At 42.6% G+C, this 26497-nt stretch overlaps 1 pseudogene; it reads right to left on the reverse strand.

The window, feature by feature from the left end:
- Nucleotides 1-2529: 2529 nt before the first annotated feature.
- On the reverse strand, nucleotides 2530-3241 carry LOC145429147 (uncharacterized; annotated as a pseudogene).
- Nucleotides 3242-26497: the final 23256 nt, after the last annotated feature.

The raw sequence follows: 26497 nt of genomic DNA on the forward strand, positions 1-26497 counted from the left end.
AGCGCTGGTCAGAAACATCAAGCAAAGTATCAGTCAAGATCTTAAGAAGAGATATGCCAGCACAGTCGAGAGGAACACCCTCTACACAGCATCAGCTCTCGACCCACGCTTTAAAACCCTGCCGTTCCTGTCACTGGAGGAAAGACAGGAAACCTATGCCAGAGTGGTTGCTGAGGCTATAACCCTTCAGGTAAGCAAACATTCTGGTGTTATAATTTAAATAACTTACTTACAATATTAGTAGATCGGTGATATTTTTGTCATATTGGTAATATTCTATTTAACAATTAAATACATTAATTATAATTTGCTAACATATTACTGCATACTAAAAGATATGAAATATTTATTTTCTCCCTCTCTCTGTATGTGTGTGGGTTTTCTACAGGAAGAAAAGAGGCAGCAGCCCATCTGTGAGCCAGAAGCCCATGAACATCATGAGAAACCTGACGAGCCTGAACAAAATCCCAGACCCCCTCTCATACCAGCCAAGATGAGGAAGTCTTGTGGGTTAACAGACTTGCTTGGTCAGACTTATGGTGATGTTAGAGCCCCACCAAAATCATTATCTGCCACAGCTGAGGAGGAGGTGAAAAGATACCAGGAGGTCACGTCACTGGCACTCACAGAAGACCCACTAAGCTGGTGGAAATCCCATGAGGAAGTCTATCCTTTCCTGGCCACACTGGCAAAAAGATACCTTTGTATCCCAGGTACTAGTGTCTCGGCTGAAAGAGTCTTCTCAACCGCTGGAGACATCGTCACAGCAAAACGGAGCACTCTGACTTCAGAGCATGTTGATCAGCTCCTTTTTCTGAGCAAGAATGCTGACATTGCTTCACTGTCCAAATGTGTTTAACTTTTTAGGGCAGCAACAAACAGGACAGTTTACTTATTTTAATTTAAGAAATGTTTTCTTTTATTTAAATTTAAAACTTTTTTATTTAATGTAAAATTATATTTTGTTTTAAGCTATAATTGTACCAGATAGTTACGTTCAGTTAAGTTGGTTACTAGACTGTTATACAAACCGTTCACTTTGTCAGCAATAAAACTGACTGACATGAGAGAAAGACTGAGTGTGAGACTTTATTATTAGATCAAATGAATATTGATAAAGTTTACCTTTATGGACAAAATCTGCAGTAGAAAAAATATGTGATAAATCACAAAATATCGTATTGCAATACCCAGAATATTGCAAATATATATATATATATTAAAAAAAATCGCAATAATATCGTATCGTGAGTTAAGTATTGTGATAATATCGTATCGTGGGGTGTATGGTGATTCCCACCTCTACTAAAGAGTCAAATGAATGTGCCACAAGAAGCATTTTTGGTAACCTTTGAGTATTTCTTACCAAAACAATGTATGCACATCTTTATTTTTGCATTCAGCAAACCTGAGAGCATTTTCCTCCCCTCAAATTACTTTTAGTTTTTTAAGTATTTACAATTGTCCATTGTTTATCTCCTGTCTTCTCCAGAGTTCTTAAGGTCTTTGAATACTAGCTGCCTGAGGTGGTGCTTCATATTTTCTGAGAGTTTCTCTTCTTTTTATGCGAGATCCTAACCATTACAGAGTAGAAGCTCTTACATGAAACCTAATGAAGACTCTAGAGAGGTTTTCCTCGGTCACATCATACTCTGGGTGAGCTCCTCTGTGCAGTTCGCCATCATATACCTAGTGTGCAGTTCCCTGTATCATCTTGAAGAACAATATGAAAAAGTTGTTTTCCATGCTTTTTACTCTACACTGCCAGGCTTGCATACAGGAAAGACTGAGATGGTGGATGCGGATGAAACAGACACTATTTTGTTGCATTGCATGACTGTGTTTTTTTCTGTATATTTTTTAGAGTTTGTCATAATGATTACTTTGTTACTGTTAGATGTACAAAATAGCAGCAACTGGCACTTTCAGAAAATCTGTGGTGATGAAACCACTATCCCAGGATTTCACCAAATGCTAAAAACAGAACTGATGTAATGTGAACAAGCTTAAGAGGAGTGTAATGAACTTTCACAGGAAACAAGCCCATTCACTGGTAATCTAATACTTTTATGGAATGGACATTTGGATTGCTGGGACATACAAATACAGTGCATCTGGAAAGTATTCACAAAGTTTCACTTGTTCCCCATGTTGTCAAGCTTCCAGCCTTATTAAAAAATTGATTGAATTCATTTATGACATCAAAATTCTACACATGATACAAAAATATTTTCTTTAAATTCTTGCTATTTTTTTACACAATAAAAAACATTATAAAATATACATAAGTATTCATAGCCTTTGCTCAATACTTTGTTGAAACACCTTTTACTATTACAGCCTCAAGTCTCGAATATGATGCTGCAAGCTTGGAACTATTTTGGGGCAATTTCCCCCATTCTTTTTTGTAGAACCTCTTGACTTCCATTAGGTTGGATAGGGCACATTGGTGCAGAGTCGTTTTCAGATCTCTCCAGAGATATTCAGTCCACTCAGGAACATCACAGATTGGTCTTAAAACTACTCCTTTCACCCCAGTCTGAGATCTAGAAAGGTCTGGAGTAAGTTATCATCAAGTATGTCTTTGTACATTGCTGCATTCATCTTTCCCTCGACTCTGACTAGTATCCTAGTGCTGCTGCTGCCAAAAAAGATCCCCCGAGCATGATGCTGCCACCACCATGCTTCACTGTATAGGTGGTACTGGCCAGGTAATGAGCAGTGCCTTTTCTCCAGACATGACACTTTGCATTCAGGGCAAAGAGTTCAATCTTTCATTAGACCAGAGAATTTTGTTTGTAACGGTCTATGAGTCCTTCAGGTGCATTTTGGCAAACTCCAGATGGGCTGTCATGGGCTTCTTAATGAGGAGTGGCTTCAGTCTGGCCACTCTACTAAACAGGCCTGATTGGTGGAGTGCTGCAGAAATGGTTGTCTTTCTGGAACGTTCTGCTCTCTCCACAGGGCAATGCTGGAGCTCTGTCAGAATGAGCTTGGTCACCTCCCTCACTCAGGCCCTTTCACTCTATTCACATAGATTAGCTGGGCACCCAACTCTAGGAAGAGTCCTGGTGGTTCCAAATGTCTTACATTTAAAAATGATGGAAGCCACTGTGGTCATTGGGACCTGCAGTGTTGCAAACGTTTTTCTGTACCTTTCTGTAGATATTTGCCTCCATACAATCCTGTCTTGGAAGTCTGCAATTCCTTGGAACTTTTGGCTTGGATTGCTCTCTAACATGACCTGTAACTATGGGGCCTTATGTAGACTCATATGAACATCTGACAGATGATCAGTGATCAATATGATGCACTTGAGCCCAGTTTTGGGTATCATGACAAAGGTAGTGAATACTTATGTACATGTTTTTAATTTTAAGAAATTTGCAAGCTTTCCAAACATTTTTTTGTTATTCTGGCATATTGTGTGAAGAGTTCTGAAGTGATCCATTTTAGAATAAGACTGTAGCAGACTCCAGAAGCACTGTACCTGTTTATTTATCTTAAGAACCTGCCTTAGTGAAAAAATGTATAAGAATGGCCAAAGTGGCCATTATCTGCCAAGGAGACGGTGCCATAGACAGTTAAAAATCATTTTGTATCACTGTGCTGGCATTAGTTCTTAATTTGTGTTTGTGCAGTAGTTTGCTGGGAAGCAGAAATAATCACAGAGAGGGATAAAAAGCAAGAGACTGAATAAACTAATTATGAATGTCAGCGCTGTCCTTGTGTGCCCCTTGGACACAGTGGAAACACTGGGGAGAAGAGCGTCATTGCTAAGCAGTCATCTCTCTTTAATAACACTCACTACCCTATCTATGATGCAGTGGGTGTTCCGAAAAGCCCCTTCAGTGACAGGCTCATGAAACCATAATCTACAAATCTATGTTCTGTGCCTTTGTTGGTGCATTGATATGTATTTTGGAATAGCATGAGACTATAGTAATTTAATTCCCCCTCATCGTGTAGTGATATAAAAGTGAACAGGCAGAGAGAAATGCATCACTACACTCTCACATTATTGATGTAGTGTGTGTCTGTAAGTGCACAAGAACACACTTTTGACTACCTTAAACTGAAACCAATGAAGTAATCACTGACTAAACATATTTTATGTGTATATGCACGTGCATTGTATTATTGCCTACACATTTTTCCTGTTATTTCCACAACTGTCATAATAATAGGTACGCCTCTGTAATCCTGCTTTTATTTTACTTGAACATTAACTGCTGGGAGTTTGGGAGTCAAGATATGCTGTTGCAAAGCAATAAAGTAAGTCATCTGTCTTAAAGGGTACAATAGCTAGATATAGTATTTATTAAGTTTGAGATTCTGATTCAACCAAAGGGATTTTGCTTGACTGAAATATCATTAAAAAACATTAAAGGAAGACTGATTACCCTCCAGCAAATGCGTGAATAAGGATCACCGAGCATTGTCTTTGAGATGTAGCAGCATGTGCAGTGTTTTCATTCCTTTCTTTTCATAATTATTTTAAAGGAACCGCCAACTTCAAAGGCGTCGTTGTCAGAAGATGCCTCTCCCTACTGTTGTGTTTCCAGTCCCATACCCAAACATTTCTTCAACACAAATGGAATTAAATTAATTGCAAAGGAGACTGGCAGCAGGGAGGAAGTGACTCAGGTAAGAAAAGTCTCGCATTAATATGGAACAGATCATTTACATACGAGGACTGACTTGCACAGAGAGAAGTTATCCTGAAGTTCAGTAACTTTACACTATAATTTATACATGTTCTTGTATGCATGCACATTTCCCTGGATATATATCTTTGTCTTCTTTGTCGCATTAAAACTATTGTGTTGCTGTAATCTGATTACTTTTTTACTATTGCAAAATAGTAATTAGATTACTGTTACTTTCCCGTAAGCAGGCTGCATTACTGCATTACTAAACCATTATTTGGTTTGTGAGGGTGTCTCGTGACAATGACGTAAGCATGTGCAACAGCAACAGACGCATGTAGATCAACAATGGATAATATGGAGTGCTGGGACGGGAATGTAAAATTCACAGAGAAACCCCCGGATCCCCCCACTGACATGAACGCTTTGGCACCAGGCAAACCTCCGACGGCTCCACTTCTGCTAAACAGGTGAAAACAGATTTAAGAGTGACAGGACTTAGTGCAGCTAAATCTTTGATTTTAGTTATTTTTTGCTGTGTTTTACTTTCATCTATTTGAAAGAGTGAGTGTAAACACAAAAAATAATTATAGTTTATATTCTGGAATATTCAGAAAATAGGTTTAAATGTTAAACAAATTACTTCAAGTCAAAGTCTGTTGCATATAATTTCATTTTTGCTTGATGCAATGTGCATAAAATTAAAAGATTGAAATTAATAAAACAAGTTTTAAAAAGAGATTCAGTTTTATATGATGGATGATGCAGAAAAAATAGAATTGGGCTGAAAGGTCTATTACTTTATTAACATATTCAGGTTGTGTATCATGTTTTTAAAAAGTAACTAAGTTATAAAGTAACTAATTACTTTTGAAAATAAGTAATCAGTGAAGTAACTGGATTACTTTCTTGGAGAAGTAATTAGTAACTTATTACTATTTTCAAGTAACTTGACCAACACTGGTGCCAGTTACTTAAACTCATCCACCTTAACTACCTCTGTCTCACCAGTCTAGTTGCTTTACTCTCACATACACACACGTATTTTGTCTTGCTTCTACTGAATTTCATTCTTCGTCTCTCCCAAGCATACCCCCACCTCTCCAGGCTATCTTAGACCCGCTCCCTACTCTCACTACAGATCATAGTATCATCTGCAAACATCATAGTTAACAGAGACTCGTGCTTAACCTCATCTATTAATCTGTCCATCACCACTGCAAACAAGAAGGGACTCCACTAAAGGGCTCGATTAAAGATGCAGTTGCTTCTATTCACAAAACCACATGATCGGCCTTATATATCGACAATAAATCCAAAATGTTTGGGGTTTTTTTTCTGCTTTATTCATCAAACCTTTATTTTTTTGTGATTTAATGGTTTTCTAGATTGCACACATTTCATCTGATTGATTATTTAGCTACAACGCTATTATCTTTTGACAATAACCTTTAAAAAGGGCAGTGTGATATTACTTTAAGTGTCCCACACTCCCTATATTTTTTTACTTTTTCCTTTTAACCACTAATGCACCACACACATACAGTGTCTCATAGCCTCCCTTCTCTGTATGTGCATGCTGTCTTGCAATTTAATGAATGGAAATAGTCTCTTACTACACTTAGTGCTGTGCCATGTGGCAGCCACAACAAAGCGATCACAAACCACAAGGGCGAAAATAAATTGCTAGAGGAAGGGGAAAAAACGCCATTTCTAGAATAGTGGGAGATATTGCCTCCTGTGCACCATCCTATGCTATGATACGTTACAGGCACATGTAAGATAGTGTGATTGTTACATAGCTCTTATTCTCTAACAAAAGTAAGATGAAGGTCAGAGGCATGTCCAAAGTCAAAGGCAACTGAATCAATATCTGAAGCTGTGCATTTTTCCATTTATTATATTTTCTTATTATTAGTTTAGAATATATTTAGCACTCTAGAGCTATGAATCTGTGATTAATAATTTTACCCCTTTTGCAAGCTGTTAATAGAGTTCCTCACTTTTTAATCATTTTACTGTCACAACAAGTCATGCTGCTAATTTTTATATCAACCGTCCACCCACTACCACCACTGATAAATCCCTTCTTTCAGTTTTAAAATAGGGTTTATCTGTTATTCTGTGGTTATGGCGAATAGAGAAAGGGGAAATAAATGTGCTCATTACTGGGAAACACTACTGTTCCACATGCACCTGAAAAAAATCCACAGAAGTAAAAAATTGGAGGTAATGTCTTATAAATATTAGAGATGGACCGATCCGATATTAAGTATCGGTATCGGTCCGATACTGACCTAAATTACTGGATCGGATATCGGAGAAAAATAAAAAATGTAATCCGATCCATTAAATATCACGAAAGCACCTCACAAAACTTGCAACACGCCGTAACTCACCTCAGAACGTTAGCAGTCGGAGCAGTATGCATCACGTGATAGAGCAGCTGTGGCATGCCGGACATGTCGGTGGTCTGGATAGCATTTGGAGCTTCGCTAGCAACCCAGCATTTCATCTCCGACAAAGTTATCCCCGAGAGAAGTAAAGCAAGTGTGTAAGTCCATCTCTGAATGTTTGTAAAGCATTCCCACGTTAAGCTTAACAAGCGACTGCCTCTCGCTCTCCTGCTGCTACTTCAATGGTGAAACTGCTTAAATGATCAGCTGATCGGCTTTTCTGTCGCGAGTCCGTCTGTCTTGTTTGTTTTTGGCCCACTTTGCACCAGAAAGAGGAAACCAGCGGCTGAACAACAGCAGAACGTTTAAGCTTGATAAGCTGTTGTTAGAATTTATTTAATATTTCTTTCTACACCAGGATCTTTTTCTACGTAGCTGACGCTGGTAACTGTGCAGGGGCGGATCTAGCAAAATTTAGCCAGGGGGGCCGATAGGGCATGAACAGGGAAAAGGGGGCACAAAGACATACTTTTCTTTCTTATTCTCATTTAAAATGTCGAGCTTTTAATAAATAATTATCTGACACCCAAAGTTTTAATTTGATGTAAAATGAATAGAAGTCAATTACTGTATATAGTAACTATTAAGTCTAATATATACCCTAGTAAGCTATAGTACTTTTTACTTTGGGAAGGTACCATCTGTGCAGTCTGCAATTTTGTTGAAGAAAGATGTTGAATCTATTTAATATTTCTTGAAAAATAATTGATTTCTGTGCATTTTTTTTCACACTGCATCAAATTAAGGTTGATTACGTCGATTAAGCATCATGAGGTGGAGCGTGAGGGGTGGTTCCCTATTTTTTATTTATTTATTTTTGTTGTTGCTGGGAGTTGGAACCCTATTAGTTAGGTTGCTTAATATTTATGCTAAGTACTCTTTAAAATACCAGAATAGGGAGGATGGTGTAGGTCTAAGTTTATTAGATTGATCAGTATTGCTGAACTATGAAATATTTTTTTTGTATACAGGTATAACAGAATAGCTTTAGTGTAGTTGTTGTTTTAAACTTGAGTATGAACTTGCAGACTTGCAAAATGCAGCAAGATATTTTAAAAAACAGTTTTGTTGATTAAAAAACACTATATCGGATTCATATCGGTATCGGCAGATATCCAAATTTATGATATCGGTATCGGTATCGGACATAAAAAAGTGGTATCGTGCCATCTCTAATAAATATACCATCCACATAGCTAGTCGATTTCATGCAACTTATTTGATGTGATTAAACAGCTGCGATGTTTTTAAATGTGTCAAATTAAATTATGTGTTATTGTAAAACGGTCTCCAATACTAATACTGTTTTAATACTGTCATTATATCACCTGAATATTCTCTGTAAATTAAATTTAATGAAACATACAGCAGGTATCAAGTTTGGTTTAATTCTCTTCATATGTGACCCTAACCCTCTAACAACTATTTAAAACAAAAATGGGTTAAAGTGGGGTTTAGTATTTGAAATTACTTGCCATTTAAAAAAAAGACTACTCAATTTATGCTCACTTCTTTTTACTTATTATCTGGGTAGATGAAACATGAACACAACATGAACTGAAACATTTACATTTGCTTCATGAGCACATCACACAGATGAGAAGGAAAAGGGATTTGGTAAAGGTTTAAGTGGGTCATTGGATGTCTGTATTTTCTTATTACTGAGCACTGACTGCACCATCACTGGAAGCGAAGCCAGACTGCAGGATGTGAAAAATGAACCAATTCATTAGTAATATTATTATTACATGTATTAACCTACCAATGTTCCAGCACCTTCAGTAACCCACTTTAACCCTTGCGTTTAAAGCAAAAGAATAATAGGGTCATGCTCTGGTTACCATGAACATTGGGATAACTGCTTATGCTGAGTCCCATATTAAAAAGCAGAAAATAAGTTCTAATTTTTTCTTATTTGTGGTTTATCACTTGCTGAACTCCACTGCAGTTAATACCAGGTTTTTTAGGTGCGCCTTGTTTGTGCCACCTTGGACCCCTTGCCTCAGAACTACCTTCAAACATGCCTCAGAGATTGTGGTCCATATTAACATGATAGCATGATTGTTGCTAATCTGTTGGATCAGTGCAGAGAATCTACTATCACCATCCCAAAGGTGCTCTAGAACTGGTGACTGTAGAGGCCATATGAGTAACGAGAACTTGTAATTTCAAGAAACCAATTTGAGATCATTTGAGCTTTGTGACATGGTGGGTTATCCTGCTTGAAGGGATGAACATAGCAAGCAGCAATACTATTCTTGTGATGTAGCCAACTTCCGTCAAGGTTTGATGTGTTGTTCCTTCAGAGATGCTCTTCTGTAGACTCTAGTTGGTAATGAGTGGTTATTCAAGTGTCTGTTGTCTTCTTATCAGCTCAAAGCAGTCTGGCCATTCTCCTCTGACCTCTAGCAGCAACTGCCACTCAATCAATAGTTTAGATTTTTCAGCCCATTCTTTGTAAACCCTAGAGACAGTCGTGGAAAATCAATACTTAGATACTGATACTTAGAAATACTCAGAAAACCCGTCTGGCATCATCCAATGTTGCATCTGGGGTATGATGGAAGTCCCAAAGAGCCACAGAAAGAACTTCTCAATAAAGAATGGATGTTGTATTTATTATTCAACAGATTTACAAACACACCAGTATGAAATAATCTTGGGGTGAGCTAAGGCCAAAATAACAAACAAATGGAGCTGCCTACCAATGCAAACTGAGATAACCTACAGAGAAGAAACAAATGTGTTACCTCCCCATGATGATATAAACAAGAGAAAAAAGTCAAACTTCACAAGTTAGAGCAAACACTAGTGTAGCTGGTTTGATGATGGGGAAAATAAAATGAAATATGCAGTGTGATAGGCTGAATAGATATTTGCATCAACAAAGAGTTGATGCAAATATCAACAAAGCTAACATATATCTACAGGGTTATAAATGATGAATCGTGATTAAAACACACATTACCTTACATATTTTCCCCCTCACAAAACCGATCGATGCTCTGCTTCTTTTCTTTTTGCCTCAGTGCAGTACTTGTTTTGGTTCTTTTTCTAACTTCGCTCAGTGTTTCACTATGGGAATTGCCTCGGCGTGACCAACTAAGGAAGTTCCAATGACACCACGTCTGTCTATGACAGACCTGTTGTGGTATATTGTAATAAGCAGCAGCTATTACTACCTCCCACCAGTAGGTGGTACTGTGTTATTGTATGTATTCTGAGCTTATGGAGTAAAAGTCCGGACCTCCACCATAGCCTCGTCTCAGTCCTCTGTGCTTGGTCTAAAGTTATTGTTGACCACAACCCACGCTACACGGGCAGTTGGAGCAACACTGCATAAAGTTACAACATGGTGTCAGAAGTCGGCAAGACCGTGTGAACAGGGACCGCGACGTGAGTAAGCTAGCCGTAGATTAGCTAACAGTAGCCATTGCTAACGGCATGGAGCAATTCAAGCCACCATCACCGCTACTGCTCACAGGCAATTTATCTGAGACCTGGCGCAGATGGGAACAAAGATTCGGACTGTATATGACTGCTACGGGTGCGTTGGAGAAGGATGAAAAGGTTAAAATAGCCATTCTTCTCCACACTATCGGCGAAGAAGCGCTTGAAGTGTACAACACGCTCACAGTGACCCCGACCGGAGACGCACTGACAATGGCGGACATTTTGAAAACGTTTAAGGAATACTGTAGTCCACGAAAGAACGTTGTTTATGAACGCCACAAGTTCTGGTCATACCCAATGTCGGCGGATATAACAGTGGACAGATATGTCACGGAACTCCGTCAGAGAAGTAAAAGTTGTGAATTTGGGATCAATGAGGACGACATGATCAGGGATAAATTGGTGTTCAGCATAAGTGACGCAAGACTAAAAGAGAGATTGCTTCGTGACAACGACCTCACACTGCGCAAGACGATAGAAATATGTAGATCAGCAGAAGTGGCCAAGTCACAGATTCAGGCCATGCAGTCAATAACTGCAGCCCAAGACACGTCAGTGGACGCATTAAGAAAAATGCCAGGATACATTAAATCAGGACACAGTAAAAACAAACTGAGCAACGACAAACAAACAGTTTGTCACAAATGCGGCAACAAACACGCATTCCGACAGTGTCCAGCCTATGGGGCAACATGTCACAAGTGTGGGAAAAATAACCACTTCTCAAAAGTGTGCAGAGCTAGCGCAGAGAAGAGTAGACACTTCAAGAAAACAAAAACTATTAACAACATTGAAACTGATGGCAATTCACTATACATCGGCATGGTATCCAGCGACAAGCACAAGACTGGCAAATGGCATGAAAGTGTGACAATCGGAGACGTACCACTCACCTTCAAGCTAGACACAGGTGCGGACGCAAATGTGCTCCCCAGATCAGTTTATGACGAGTTACCAGATATGCCTCGGTTACAGCCCACAAAGACTGTACTCATAGCTTTTGGTGGAGCCCGCATACGTGCAGATGGTGTGGTGTCTCTTGAGTGTGAAGCACGGAAGCACAAGGCTGTGTTTGACTTTCTTGTATCAAGCCACGCAGATAAACCGATCCTAGGTGGACAAGCTTGTGAAGAGCTCCATCTGGTGCAACGAGTTGAGACCCTTGCCATGACATCCTCTGTACCGAAATCAGCTAAACCACCTTCTACCTCGGAAGAACTTGTGGAGATGTACGCTGATGTGTTCACAGGCTTAGGTGAGTTCCCTGGACTTCACCACATACATATTGACCCAAATGCAACACCTGTGATTCACGCATGCAGGAACGTGCCACTCTCCATAATGGATGCGCTGAAGAAGACGCTACAGGACTTACAAAACAGAGATGTCATAATGCCTGTCAATGAGCCTACAGATTGGGTCAACAGTCTTGTCGCCACACAGAAGAAGAACGGAACACTAAGGGTGTGCTTGGACCCTTGTGATCTGAACCAAGCAGTTAAACGCCAGCACTACTCCATTCCCACACACGAGGACGTTCGCAGCAAGCTAGCAGGAAAATCCATCTTCACCATATTGGATGAAAAAGATGGATACTGGCAGATCAAGCTGGACGAGCCGTCATCAAAGCTCTGTACCTTCAATACACCTTGGGGCCGATATCGCTTCCTCCGACTCCCATTCGGGATCAAATCAGCCAGCGAGGTCTTTCAACAAAAGAATTGTGAGACTTTCGGCAACATTCCTGGTGTATTTATCATTGCAGATGATATGATAATTGCAGCTACATCAGAGCACGAACACGATGAAATCCTGCAGAAGGTCATGGAGAAAGCAAGAGCAGCTAACGTGAAGTTTAACAAGGACAAAATTCAGTTCAAAGTTGACACAGTGAAATACATGGGCCATATCATCACGGCAGCAGGGCAGAAAGCAGATGTTTCAAAGATCAAAGCTATTGTCGACATGCCGACTCCAGAAGACAAACAAAGCCTTCAGCGTCTGCTGGGAATGACGAAGTTTTTGGCACAGTACATCCAAAATGAAGCATCGCTCACAGCACCTTTGAGACAGCTACTCAAGAAGGACACAGTGTGGCAGTGGCAGCCACATCACACAGTAGCGTTACAGACGCTCAAGTCGACGCTCACACAAGCTCCAGTGTTGAGATTTTATGACCACAAGAAACCACTAACACTGCAGGCCGATTCTTCAAAAGATGGGCTGGGCGCATGCCTATTACAAGACGGACAACCTGTGTGTTACGCGTCACGAGCACTCACAGACACAGAAAAAAGGTATGCACAAATAGAAAAAGAGTTGCTAGCCATTGTGTTTGCCGCTAAACGATTCCACCAGTATGTCTATGGAAGACCAGTGACAGTGCAATCTGATCATAAACCCCTGGAGGCGATAGTGCGCAAACCGCTATGCAAGGCACCAGCGAGGCTACAAGGAATGCTGCTGCAACTACAGAGATATGATCTCACCGTCACATACACCCCCGGCAGAGACATGTTCATAGCCGATGCACTCTCACGTGCCACAACTACCAGTGACGACGGAAACGTGAGTGAAAACGCAAATGATGAAAGAGTTGTGTATGCTCTGGAGGCCACAGCAGCATTGAGCGAGAAAACATTGTGTGACCTGAAAAAAGCAGTGGCAGCAGACAGCGTACTACAAGCCGTGCGCGAAAGACACTTCAACGGATGGCCGCCCAGAAGGAAGAGTTTAGACAAAACACTCCACAGCTACTGGCCTATGAGACACGATATCAGTTTCCACGATGACATTATTATGATCGGGGACAAGATCGTAATACCCCAAAGCTTCAGGCGTGTGATCCTGGAGAAGCTGCACCTTGCCCACCAAGGCCTGCAGCGCACAAAAGCCAAAGCAAGAAGAGTGCTGTACTGGCCTGGCATGTCACGCGACATAGAGACCATGCTTGAAAAGTGTGAACAATGCCAGCAAATGCAGCCAAAGAACCAGGCTGAACCGCTTATTCCACACCAGATTCCAGAGCTGCCATGGATGAAAATCGGAGCAGACATCTTCGAACTGAACGATCATCCATATCTTTTGTTAGTGGATTATTTATCAAAATATCCAGAAGTTCTTAACTTACCTGACAAAACGGCACACTCTGTGATTCAGAAGATGAAATCAGTCTTCGCAAGACACGGAATTCCCAAAGAGATAGTGAGCGATCATGTTCCATTCGCCAGCCACGAGATGAGATCGTTTGCAGCATCCTGGGAGATAAAGCTAACTTTCTCCAGTCCCGGCTTTCCTTCTTCGAATGGCATGGCGGAGCGAGCCATAAAGACTGTCAAACATGCACTTAAGAAAGCCGCACGGACTGGAACAGACCCACATCTAGTGCTGTTGTCTTTGAGGAACACTCCAGTCACAGGACTTAGTGTGTCACCTGCACAAATGTTGATGGGACGGGTTCTGCGCAGCACCCTGCCATGCACCAGTGCTGTGTTGAGGCAGTCAACCCCACAGAACATTCACGACAAAGTGCGCAGGTTGCAATCAAAGCGGAAACGCCACTATGATCAGCACGCAAGACCATTGCCTGTTCTGACCCCAGGCGAGACTGTGCACATGCAAACAAGGCGCGGTTGGGAGCCAGCTGTTGTAACTCATCGGCGAGAGGAACCACGCTCCTACACTGTGCAAACACCAGATGGTAAAGTGCTCAGGAGGAACAGGAGACATCTGAGGAAAATACACCCAAGTCTGTTCAAGGACACACCCATGGACCCAGATGAACTGTCCATTCACACCCAAGAGCCAGTGGAGCCACCAGCAAATGACACCCCACAAAACTGTAGTCCTGCAAGTATGGACAACACACCCACATGTTACACACGCAGTGGACGAGCAATAATACGCCCTGCCAGGTATAGAGACTAAGTGATTGGGAAACTTAAAGTCACTCTATCCTGTACCTGCGTTGTTCTGTACAAGCTAGATAACTGTCTTGTTGGAGAAGAGAGAAAATATGTCATGTTTCATATGTTCATTTTGACATGTCTTATCTAATCTGTCATGTGTTCATCTGTTTCAAAACACTACACTGATGTGTATTTGCATTGCTCAAGTGACAAGCAATCTGAGGTGTGCTCTACTTAATGTCTCAAGAATATAATATTGTTAATGTTCCTACGATTTAAAAGGTGCATTTATGTTACAAAATATTGGAGTTAAGAGGTAGTATCTTTATCTCGGAAAAGAGGGATGTGGTATATTGTAATAAGCAGCAGCTATTACTACCTCCCACCAGTAGGTGGTACTGTGTTATTGTATGTGTTCTGAGCTTATGGAGTAAAAGTCCGGACCTCCACCATAGCCTCGTCTCAGTCCTCTGTGCTTGGTCTAAAGTTATTGTTGACCACAACCCACGCTACACGGGCAGTTGGAGCAACACTGCATAAAGTTACAACACCTGTCGAGCCACGCTCAGGGCTCCACCCCCACATTCTAACATGGCCGACCAGTCCCTCCTAACTCATTCTTGCTTTTGTCCTGTGAGAAACTACTTTGAGCTCCCTCAGCGCATCCGGGCTAACTTGATTAGCTGCTTAACAGTTCTCAGGTGTCCCGTGTAGGAGTATGTCACCAAACACAGTTTTTCTGGTTCCAGTTTGGATCATGCTGAGTAAGTCCTACGAAAGAAGTGTACTTATAGCTACATTGTGGAACAGCAATCGCATCAGGCGAGCTGTTCCAGCGGTTCCTGGTTTTAGTTATCGAGGTGGTGGACGTTGTGTAACTCGGGCTAACGCGTTATGGCGAGCTGTTCTTTCAGTGTCCGGCTAGCATTAACTTGTTAGCAGGCCACAAACCATTTTAGTGTCTCGTTAGCTTGTAGTCGACCAAGGGTTCAGTTAGCATTAAGTTGCTAACAATATTGGCTAGTGGAGTGCAGCTAACGTGTCACGACGAGCTGACTCCCGTGGTGACTAGCTCGGATTTAACCCCCGCTGCTAGTCCTAGCTACGTACAGGCTAACGTGTCGCGACGAGCCTGGTGTAGCCTAGTCTCACGCCTTTCCTCTAACCATGTCTTTGGCTCCTACTCCTGCCAAATGGTCGGAACCGAAGGCCAAAGAGGCTGTATCCCACCCGTGCCTCACATCATGCGGTCATCTCGGGCAGGGAACCTCATCCAAAGTGCGTCTTCTGTATGGGTGCCAAGCATGCTCAGGCTTCACTGGCGAACCCTCAGGGATGCCCACACTGCATGTTGATGCCAGAGAAAGTCCTGGAAAGGAGGCTGAGAGTAGCAGTAACGAACAGTCAGGACATCTGCCTGTCGGCCGCTACTGCTACAAGTGATATCCGTCATCCGCGAGCCTCCACAAGCTGGGCGGACATGAAAGAAGAGTCCCCGCTCATGCCCCCATCGTTCAAAGACCTCCTCGATCAAAACGTGGGTGAGCCGGGTGGCGAGGACACGGAGGGCGATGCCAACTCTGACCTCCTCGACCTAGAGGACATGGATGAGGAGGAGGATGACTCTACCTTTCCTCCCCAGCAGTCCAGGCCACCAAGTGGGGCTGAAGTTGCACCCCCGGTGGACAGCAATTTGTACGAGGTCTGCAAACGGGCTGCTACCAAGCTAGGCATGCCATGGCCAGCCGCCCAGGATGCCAAAGGGGCAGAACGGGACCTGTATGACAGCAAGAGGCTCCCACCAGCCTTGCCACCATTGAAGCAGCTTCTGCCAGCAGTCCCGGCCTTCGTGAAAGAAATTAGTCACTATTGGTCAAGCCCTTTTAAAAGCAAGATTCTGACCAAGGGCTGCTCTAAGCTTGAGATCCAGGGGATGGGTGAACTGGGGATGACCGAACCCCCAGCTGTCAGTGGCGTATCACCTTCACCCTAACTGCAGGGCAATCTCAGCTTCTTCTAGCATTTCTTTGCCCAGCAAGATGGATCGCCTCACGGCATCTATTTATCAAAGGATGTACAAATATGCTGCACTGCTCTGGAAGACATGGGCTGTCAGCTTGACTCAGGTTCCCCAAACCCAGCCCTCTGGGATTAAATCTGTGTGGTTAATGATCTCATTCTTCGATCCTCCAGGGGAGCAGTCCAAGGGTGTGGCCATGTTATGTCCCTTGCAGTCTCGGGTGAGAGAGCCTTGTAGCTAAACCTGTCAAGCTTAGGTGATGCTCAGAAGGCTGAGGTCATGGATGCAGCCTGTGACCCTACCAAGGGTCTCTTTGGCCCAGCACTGGATAGAATGAGAGAGACAAGCACCCGCAGAAAGCAGGAGGGAGAAGCATTCAACCTCTGCTTACCCAGAAAACCTAACCCTCAGCCCCAGCAGGTGCCAAGAGCTGGCTTTGTGGCAATCCGATTGTTCAGTCTGACGTCACTAGCCGTGTCTGGGTCTAAACTCCGCTGCAGGTCCATATATCAAACGATCACTATGGCATTACTGAGAGTTGAAAAACTGTCTAAAGTATTTCATCTTTAATAAAATGATCAGCGTTCTGCTCTACCAGGTGTAAAAATTGAGTTTAACATCCAGGCATCCATGAAAACGGAATTTATGACATTTAACGGAGTTAGAAGTTAGCAGGGAGTTAGCTCTCTAGCTTCTATCTAAATACAATATAGCATGTCCTGACTGCGGGGTTTTGGAAACAAATTAAAACGTACAGCTCTGCTATCACTTCCAGCATAAATGAAGACAGAAAACTAAACAGCAGTGATGTTTGTAGGGTTACTGAAGTTGGGCTAGCTGGTATATAATGATGTGCTACGTGACCGCTAGCGACACAGCTATGTTAGCATAATATAAACAAGATAACTTTTTTTCCACTCGATAAAAGTTAACGTGAGTGTTCTCGGTGGTCAGGAACAAATGTAATCGCATGGCAGGATGCTGTAAAAGGACCAAACTTCAGCCAGGAGAACAACTGAGATAATCCATCCACAATACGAGGTTAGTCATTCATATACTGCTGCATGGGCTGGGCTGTAGTTACTTCCTAAGGTTTTAAAAACTGAGCTTAAATAAATGATTAGTGGTAATAAAAGCAGAGGGAGGTCAACAGGGATCACTGACTGTTTTAGGAGCTTTTTGAGATCAAATAGAAGAAAATACATAACATTAAACATGTTAACAACACAAAAGCCATATTAAACGCAGACTACTTTAGACCCGGAAGTAGGATTCGTCGCGTCATCACTGAACAACCGGATAGCAGCAGCTGTGAGAGGGAGACAGAGCGGGGCCAGAATGCAGAGAGGAGCAGGAGGCCTGCAGTCTGCCCGCCAGGCCAAGGTAGAGAACCAAAGACCTTGGGGAAAGCATTCCTTCGCAGCAGCTGCTGCAAAGAACAAGCCGTCACATCCCGGAGAGGGAAAAAAAGAAGTGGTCAGTCAAATTCAAATTCAAATTTTATTTGTCACGTACACAGTCATACACAGTACGATATGCAGTGAAATGCTTAGACAACTGCTCGTGACTTAAAGAAAAAAAGAAAAGGCTATGAATAAGATAGGAAATAAATGTGAAAATTAAAAAGGGTAAATCTAGTCTAGCAAACCTGCGTCATTCTGTGTCACCCCTCTCTTCTCCTCTTCTCCCCCAAAGAGAAGGAAGGTGTTAGAAGGGGTAACAAAATCACTCCAAGGTTCAGGGTCTCCGGAAGTTTCCAGTTCACCAGGAGCACCCTCTCAGTCTCCTCCTCCAGTTCAGGGAAGACGGACTTGTGGACAAATGGCACCGTGTCACCTCCGAGTTCTGAGTACAATCGAAAGCACCACGACTGCAGTTTTTGTGTTGGATGTAAAAGGCGCACATGACGCTGTGACGTAGGCTAGAATCATGGCAGCAGTCAATGACGGTCCAGGCGTGGGATTTCTCTCGTGGAAATATGCACATTATCTTTTCCTTTCTATTGGTAGGTGGCACAGTGCACTTGTGGCAAGTAAGCAAGCTAGAAGACTGGCAAAGTTATGGAAGAAACACATTAACAAGAGAATTCTGAGTAAAACCTAAGTTACTTTCCCTAGTAACTAGTTACTTTGAAAGTAACGAGTAACTTGAAGTAACTGAGTTACTTTTGAGAGAAGTAACTAGTAATGTAACTAAGTTACTATTTTAAAGTAACTTACCCAACACTGGAAATAAAACATGCATTTCAGCAGCCAGGCAGTTTGTCAAGGGCAGAATATACCCCCGGTTTGAAAATAAAAACAAAAGAAAATCACTGCCATTTGTCTTTGTCCCCAGCGTGGGGAGCTCACGCTCTTCCCGAGGGGGACAGCCCAAACTCCTTCCGGAAGACAGGCATCTGTTTGGCTGGCCTGGGCGACCCCCTGAGCGACCGTGGTTCAGGGGGTTGGGAAGCGCATCTGTAACCGGAAGGTTGCCAGTTCGATCCCTGGGCTCTCTGTCCTGGTCGTTGTGTCCTTGGGCAAGACACTTCACCTATCGCCTACCGGTGATGGCCAGAGTGGCCGATGGCGTGATATGGCAGCCTTGCTTCTGTCAGTCTGCACCAGGTCAGCTGTGGCTACAACTGTAGCTGCCTCCACCAGTGTGTGAATGTGAGAGTGAATGAATAGTGGAATTGTAAAGCGCTTTGGGTGCCTTGAAAAGCGCTATATAAATGCAATCCATTATTAATATAGTAGTCGTGGTAATCACACGACCATTTTAAGATGACAAAGTAACAAGGTGATATATAACAGTTTTTAAATTGTGTCGACAGGCGACATAAAACCATTCATGATAAACACTATTTACGCTGTGTTTTTTCCTCAATAGTTTCGTCACGTTTACTGTCTAAGGACAGCGCTAGCAAGCACTCTCTGCTTATGAGCAAAGAATAAAAAAACAAAAAACAGCCCATTCGTGTAGGTGGAAAAATATACCATGTCAACCAATCAAAAATGATATGGCAACATGACATTTGGTTGTTTAGGAAGAGGGGGGAGTTTTAGGAGTGATGGCGAGAGAGAGAAAGAAAGACAGCAGAAAAAGAGAGAGAGCGAGTTTTGAGATGTGAGAGATTTGTGACGTTTAGCGTGTTTGGAGTGTGTAGTTAATGTGTTGCCTTGTGTAGTTAGTGTGTAGTATTGTGGACAGTTTTGTGTTGTGTGTCAGAACAAAGAGGCGACTGCTGTCTCCAGGTAGAAAACAGGAGTGATACACCTGCTGCTGTCAGACCTGCAGGTCTGTGATGTTCTCCTTTATAGTGGACAGAAATTATTTTTTTGGAGTGGCATAAATAATTTGTGTGGCACCTCATTGAATGCAGAACACCTGACCCCACTCTGGACCCCAGAGGGTTAAACATTTTTTTAAAGTAATACAATAGTTACTTTTCAAGTAATTAATTACTTTTAGATTCTTGTAACTCAGTTACTAACTCAGTTACTTTTTTGAGGAAGTAACTAGTAACTATAATTAATTACTTTTTCAAAGTAACTTGCCCAACACCGGACATCACACTATCGCATCTTCAGGGGCCCTCTCGCAGCACGACTGAAGCGGTGGCGCACATGGGCAGTTCATCCTTGGGTCTTGTCAACCATTTTCCCATGGTTACAGACTACAGTTTGCGGTAAAACCACCAAGATTCAGCGTAGTGTTAACTTCAGTGACCAGTGGCAATTCAGCAAATGTGCTGGAGGACGAAATATCCTCCCTGTAACACAAACAGGCGATCAGAGCAGTGCCGAGCGAAGAAGCTCAGCAGGGCTTTTACTCCCGCTATTTCCTCATCCCGAAAAAGGACGGAACATCGCTCCGTCCTATTCTGGATCTGCATGTGTTAAACAAGCATTTGAGAAAGTACACATTCAGAATCCTCACACACAAAACACTTTGTCGCTCATTGCACACAGGCGATTGGTTTATTACAATCGACCTCTCAGACGCATATTTTCACATCGCCATTTATTCTCCACACAGGAAATATCTCAGGTTCACTTATCAGAGTGTAGCGTACGAGTTTCAAACTATCCCATTCGGGCTATCCTTAGCCCCGAGGGTGTTCAGCAAATGTGTGGAGGCAGCGCTGTCTCCGTTAAGGAACAGCCGCATCAGAGTATTCTCTTACATAGACGATTATCTAATAAGCTCACGATCGTGCAAGCAGGCGATCAAAGATTCCGGGGTGGTAGTGAATCACCTCACGGTGCTCTGTTTCACAATCAACCTGGAAAACAGCAGGGGTACCTCTTGGGGCAGTATCACCCAGGGTGACACTGACCACAGATGCATCTCTGTCACGTTGGGGTGCAATTATGATGGGCAGAGCAGGATATGGCATTTGGTAACAGAGACAGGCTCTGAATCACATAAATGTGCTATAGCCCCGCGCGGTGCTCCTAGCCGCATTTTCTGCCATATCTCCAGGGGCAACATGTTTTAGTGAAAACAGACAACTCCATGGTAGTTGCTTATATCAACTCCCAGGGCGGTACCTGTTCCCGGCAGCTACACAGGTTAGCCAGGGAAATAATTGTGTGGAGAAGCACACGGCTCATCTCCCTTCAAGCAACTCGCATGCCAGGAATTCTGAACAGGGGGGTGGACCTCCACTGTTCGGAGAATGGAGGCTTCACCCACAGGTGGTGGAGCAGATTTGGCAGAGATACGGCCGGGTTGCCGTAGATCTCTTTGCCTCGCAAGAAAGCACACATTGCCCACAGTTTTTCTCCCTGTCAGACGCAGATGCGCCACTGGGCGTGGATGCGAGGGCCCATCCATGGCCAAACACATTACTGTATCCTTTCCCTCCCCTCAGCCTGATTTTAATAGCTCCACTGTGGCCATCCAAACACTGGATAGCAGAAATAATCCAGCTTCTGGTGGACGAGCCATGGCCACTCCCCATCCCCAGGGACCTTCTGTCTCAGGCGCATGGGGAAATATACCATCCAGGGCTCTAGACTAACTTTTTGACATGGGCGCACCGGTACGCCTAACTTTAAAAATTTAGGCGTACCGGCACAAAAGTTAGGCGCACTCAAATTTTTCAACCGCATCGCTTAACACCGCAGTTTTACATGTGCACTTTCTTTGGGGGGGAAGTCCATACAGACAATATTAATTTCTAAATTATTAACTAACAAACTTGTGCTTAAAGTGCTTTGTCAATATTGTAGAAAATGTTAAAAACTTAATCATCATCTTGGCCTCCTCTGACGACCTGTTTACTGCTGAAAGGCCGTGGGGAGAGGGGACACTTGGGCAGTGCATTTACTGCAGCATATAATGTGTTTTCTGGATACACTGTGCTTTTTCAGCATTCAAATATTGATGGCACCGTGTCAGAGCACTGGCTATGAATTTCAGACAGATCAGGCCTTAACTTAACAAAAAAGTTATCAATAGTTCTTTTCATCTTTTCTTATTACCCACAGCTACAGTACATCCACTTCTCTCAGGCCTAGGCTGCTCACTAGGGCTGAGTATCATCACTGATTTCTATAATCCATTCAATTCCGGTTCTCAAAGTCCTGATTTGATTCAATTTAGCCTCAGACAGTCAGAAATATTATAATTCTGATCATTTATCAGTACTGATACACATGAGACTTCATCAGAATTGTGAAAATCACAGCAGATGCCTTTGTGTGAAAGTAACTGAGAATAAAACACAGGAAAACATGAAGGAGATTTTCCTGGTCTGGCTTTTTATAGCAGATAACCTTAAAAATATTCTGCAATTTTGCATAATTTTAAGAAATTTAAATTTCTTCAGTATTGAACAGCAGAAATTAGGCTTTCTTGTCCGAGGTCATTTAAGTGAAAAAAGAAAAAGCGCTGTAAACAACGCTAGACTGGTGGGTAATAAGCGAATGAATAATGCAGAAAACAGATTTGAGACGGGAAACTGTTCCTGAAGTACAGAGAGAGAGAGAGCTGTGCAGGAAGTGTGATTTTTATCGTGGTGGAAGCAAAACAGCAAAAGTCAGAGGGAATTCATGACGACATTGATCAAATGTGAAGCGCAGTTTGCTGCTTCTTTTGCTGCAGGCTCGGTGAATTTTGGTTGGAGAGAGGCAAAACCTGCAGCTCAGAATCAGCGCAAAAAGACGTAAACACAGCGCGGACCCGAAGAATCGCTAAGCTCCGACAGCGTGTCCGTGTTCAGGCCGTCGGGTGAGAAAGCCGAGAAAGACGAAGCTGATTCTGATGTGTTGGGTCCGCTCCGTGTTTAGGTCTTTGTGTGGAATCCGTTAATGAATTGATATCGCTTTATTCAAGCTACTCACCTCTCTCTTCCACCTGCACTTTCAACTGGACCACGGCCAATCAGAGAGGTCCCGCCCCTGACTATCTCTGATTGGTTTAGTCCACGATAGGGGCATAATGTGTGTCTGTTGTTGACCACACGGAGAGTTACAGAGATTTTTTTTTTTGTTACCGGAACAGTTGGTCGCACCTGTGCGACCAAATATTTATTTTTAGTCGCACCACTGAAAAATTTGGTCGCATTTGCGACCAAATTGGTCGCACTCTAGAGCCCTGCCATCCTTATCCAGACCAGGTTGCTGTCTTGGACTGGCCCGTGAAAGGTGGAATTTGAAGGCTACAGGCATGCCTTCGAAGTTTATTGAAACCATTCAGAATGCTAAAGCCTCGTCCACTCATTCCATTTACAGCAGTAAATGAAAAGCGGATAATCCCTTTCCAGTGTTCATTGGTGGAGCTGTTGTGTTTTCTTCAGGACTTGCCAGACAAAGGGAGAGCTTTTTCCACCATAAAGGTCTATTTAGCAGCTATTTCAGCCTGTCACGTGGGGTTTGGTGATAAACCTGCCGGTCAGCACCCTCTGTTATGTCACTTCATGAGGGGGGCGCGTCAAACGCTCCCAGTCTGTAGACCACTGGTCCCTTTATGTGATCTGTCAGTCGTTTTAGATGCCCTCTCCCACCACCCCTTTGAGCCTATCGGGGCAGTGGGGTTGAAGTTTCTCTCTCTTAAAACTGCTCTGCTGTTGGCTCTAACCACAGCCAAGCGAGTTAGTGAATTACAGGTTCTGTCTATTCACCCTTCTTGTCTACAGCTGGCCCTGGGACTCACTAAAGCACGTCTGAGGCCTAACCCAGCTTTTGTCTCTAAGGATATATGTGCGGCAGCAAGCTGGGCTATACCACACACGTTTGTCCGGTTTTATCGGCTGGATGTTGCACAGTCATATGTTGATGTTGCACCTGGCTCAGGCAGTGCTGGATTCTGTTGCCTCAGGTTCGACCTGAGACCCTGGAGTAGTACAGGAGCGTAGCTTCGGGAGCTAGCGCAATCCAGGAGTGGGCCATATCTCCCATAGTGAAACAACGAGCGAAGTTAGAAAAAGAATGTTGGGTTACTTAACGTAATCCCTGGTTCTTTGATAACAGAGTGAGGTGTTTCACCAACAGTTCCCTCCTTGCTTAGGCACAGAAAGAAATCTGCTTGGAAATAGTTAGGAGGGCTGGTCGGCCATGGTAGAATGAGGGGGCGGAGCCCTGAGCACGGCTCGACAGGTCTGTCATAGACAGACGTGGTGTCATTGGAGCTTCTGTAGTTGGTCATGCCAAGGCGATTCCCATAGTGAAATACGTTATTTTGTCTTCCATTGTGTTTTCCAATTCTTCCATTGTGTTTTGTGAGATTTTATTTTTATTTTATTGCTTCTGTTGTGGTTTGTTTGACTTCCATTGTGTTTTTTGTGCTTTTGCAGTGTTTTTCTGTTCGCTGGTGTTTTCTTAAGTTGCAGTGTATTTGACCGGTCAGGGCCACCCTAGGTAAGGACCTGTCACACTATATTTGCATGTGTCCCTCTACTTTTGCAGCTAAATTTTAAAAAAATAGAATCTAAAATGTGGGTGGGGGGGGGGGGGGTCTTTTGTTTTGTTGTTGTTTTTAGGTGAGAATCACAGAAAGTTCAGCACCACATTTTGACCTTGTATGCGTACTCAACACTGTAGAGTGGTAGGGTTCCAAAACACCTTAGAGTGGACACACAACAGACTGTTTTTCTGTTTCAAAATATTTACCTATTGTTGTTCATTTTCACCTTTAGACCTGTGCTCCCTGTCGCCGGCCAAGAGAAACAAAACAACAGAGGGGAAGAGAACAGGAAACGATGGTCAAAAAAAACTTTAAAAAAAATGAAAGAGGATGCACTGGATCCAAATCATAAATTAATCACTAGTTTAGTCTGCTGCATGTCAAGTCAAATGAAATTAAGCTGAAGTACCGCTCTTTAGTGTCCACAGAGGTCTTCACAGTGCCATTATTTTAAATTAATACCAAAGGACAACAAACAATAGCCATCTAAAAGCGCAAGAAAACGTTTTATAAGGAAATAACTATGGAAGAAACTGCTTAACGGGTCTGACAGAGAGGGAACTATTCCAGGAGAGTCACGCATAGAATGGGCACAGACAGGGGGTTAATGAAGATTAAATGCTCGTAAAAACTTGGAATATATTAGCAGGGGAAAAAAAAGTAGAACACCACAGTGTGTTGATGTTTTTGCTGCATCAGTATGCCATTGCTATTTTTATGTACAAATGACAAACAAAAAAGAAATTTGTGTGCTGAGTTTCAGTTCATTCCTCAATCATTTTTATTGTTGTTTGGGATCGATGGGGCATGGTGTGAGTAATAACAAAGCAAAGTAGTAGTGGTAATGTAGACAGTCGGTGCATTTAATTTAGGAGGTTTTATACAGTGAGTGTCTATCTGGTTGAAATCTATGTCACAGCTTCGGTTCTTAAGAATAGCTCACGACTGACTGTATGTAATTATGAGGGCAATTCCAGTATTTGCTACAAATTTAACTGGCACTAAAAGGTGTGACTGCAGAGGAATACCAATTCAGAGAATGTAATAGATAAAAATATTATCAGCCACATTTGTTTGATGTCTCCTCCTCAAGGACCAATATTAGATAATGCTCTGATGAGGAGGATGCAATGAGGCTGTACAGGAAAGCTCAAAGGCTTAGCAGTGACAGGTCACACAGGTAGGTGCATCTCCCATCGTCTGAGTAACCCGAAGAATATTATTATTATTCACTGCTTTCGGCTTCATCTGCTTCTCAAAGGCTTTATTCGATAATGAATTTATAAGAAAACATAAAGTATGCATGCCGCTTTGTTGCCAGGATCTCACTTGAAGGACACATTTGTAGAAATTTCTATGAAGAAAGCAAGCCAGCTTTGATTGGTTGTTATTCACAAAATCCAAGTACTGATATCTGAAACACTGACTTATAGTCACTTATAGAGAGTTAAATAACTTGTAAACACCACACAGAACTGTGTCAATTCTCCTTTTAATGTTACTGTGGTAAATTTGTTAGTGAACTTCCTATCTACCAGACACTGATAATGGCGCTTTAAAGAGTTGTTCCTGGTACTGAGTGAATGTAGTACAGTAGTTTCCAATTAGCTGCAAACATCTGTGTCCTGCAGATGGAAATGAGGCTGATGAGAGCCCAGAGACTAAACCAAAAAAATCGAGGTGCTGGCAGGAAAACAAAAACAATGGGATGAAAAACATTAGCTGCAGAACTGGGGGAGAAACCTCTTTCACATATTAGCGGATATTGATATATATATTCATAGATATTGATTAGCAGAGTGTTAAATGCTTCATTTTTTTTTCTCCATTTGCCCACATTATCAGACTTTAAATTGAGAGCAATAGAATTGGACAGTAAGGCACAAGCTGTCAGTGAATGACCAGACTTCAGGCACGACTTCCACTCCACACAGCCTCCTTTGGCAGTAACGTAATTATAGCTACAGTACCTTAGAAATCAGTCGCCTTCGCCAGGCTACCTGTCTCACAGAATGGAAAAAATACCTCGAAGCCCCAAAGAAGGGAGTGTTACTTCACCCTTCAACTTCAATCAAGGGTTGCTCCGCCAACTTGGCGTGAGAAGAACTTTTGAAG

This window comes from Astatotilapia calliptera, chromosome 6 (genome assembly GCF_964374335.1).
Source record: "Astatotilapia calliptera chromosome 6, fAstCal68.1, whole genome shotgun sequence".
Taxonomy (NCBI): Eukaryota; Metazoa; Chordata; class Actinopteri; order Cichliformes; family Cichlidae; genus Astatotilapia; species Astatotilapia calliptera.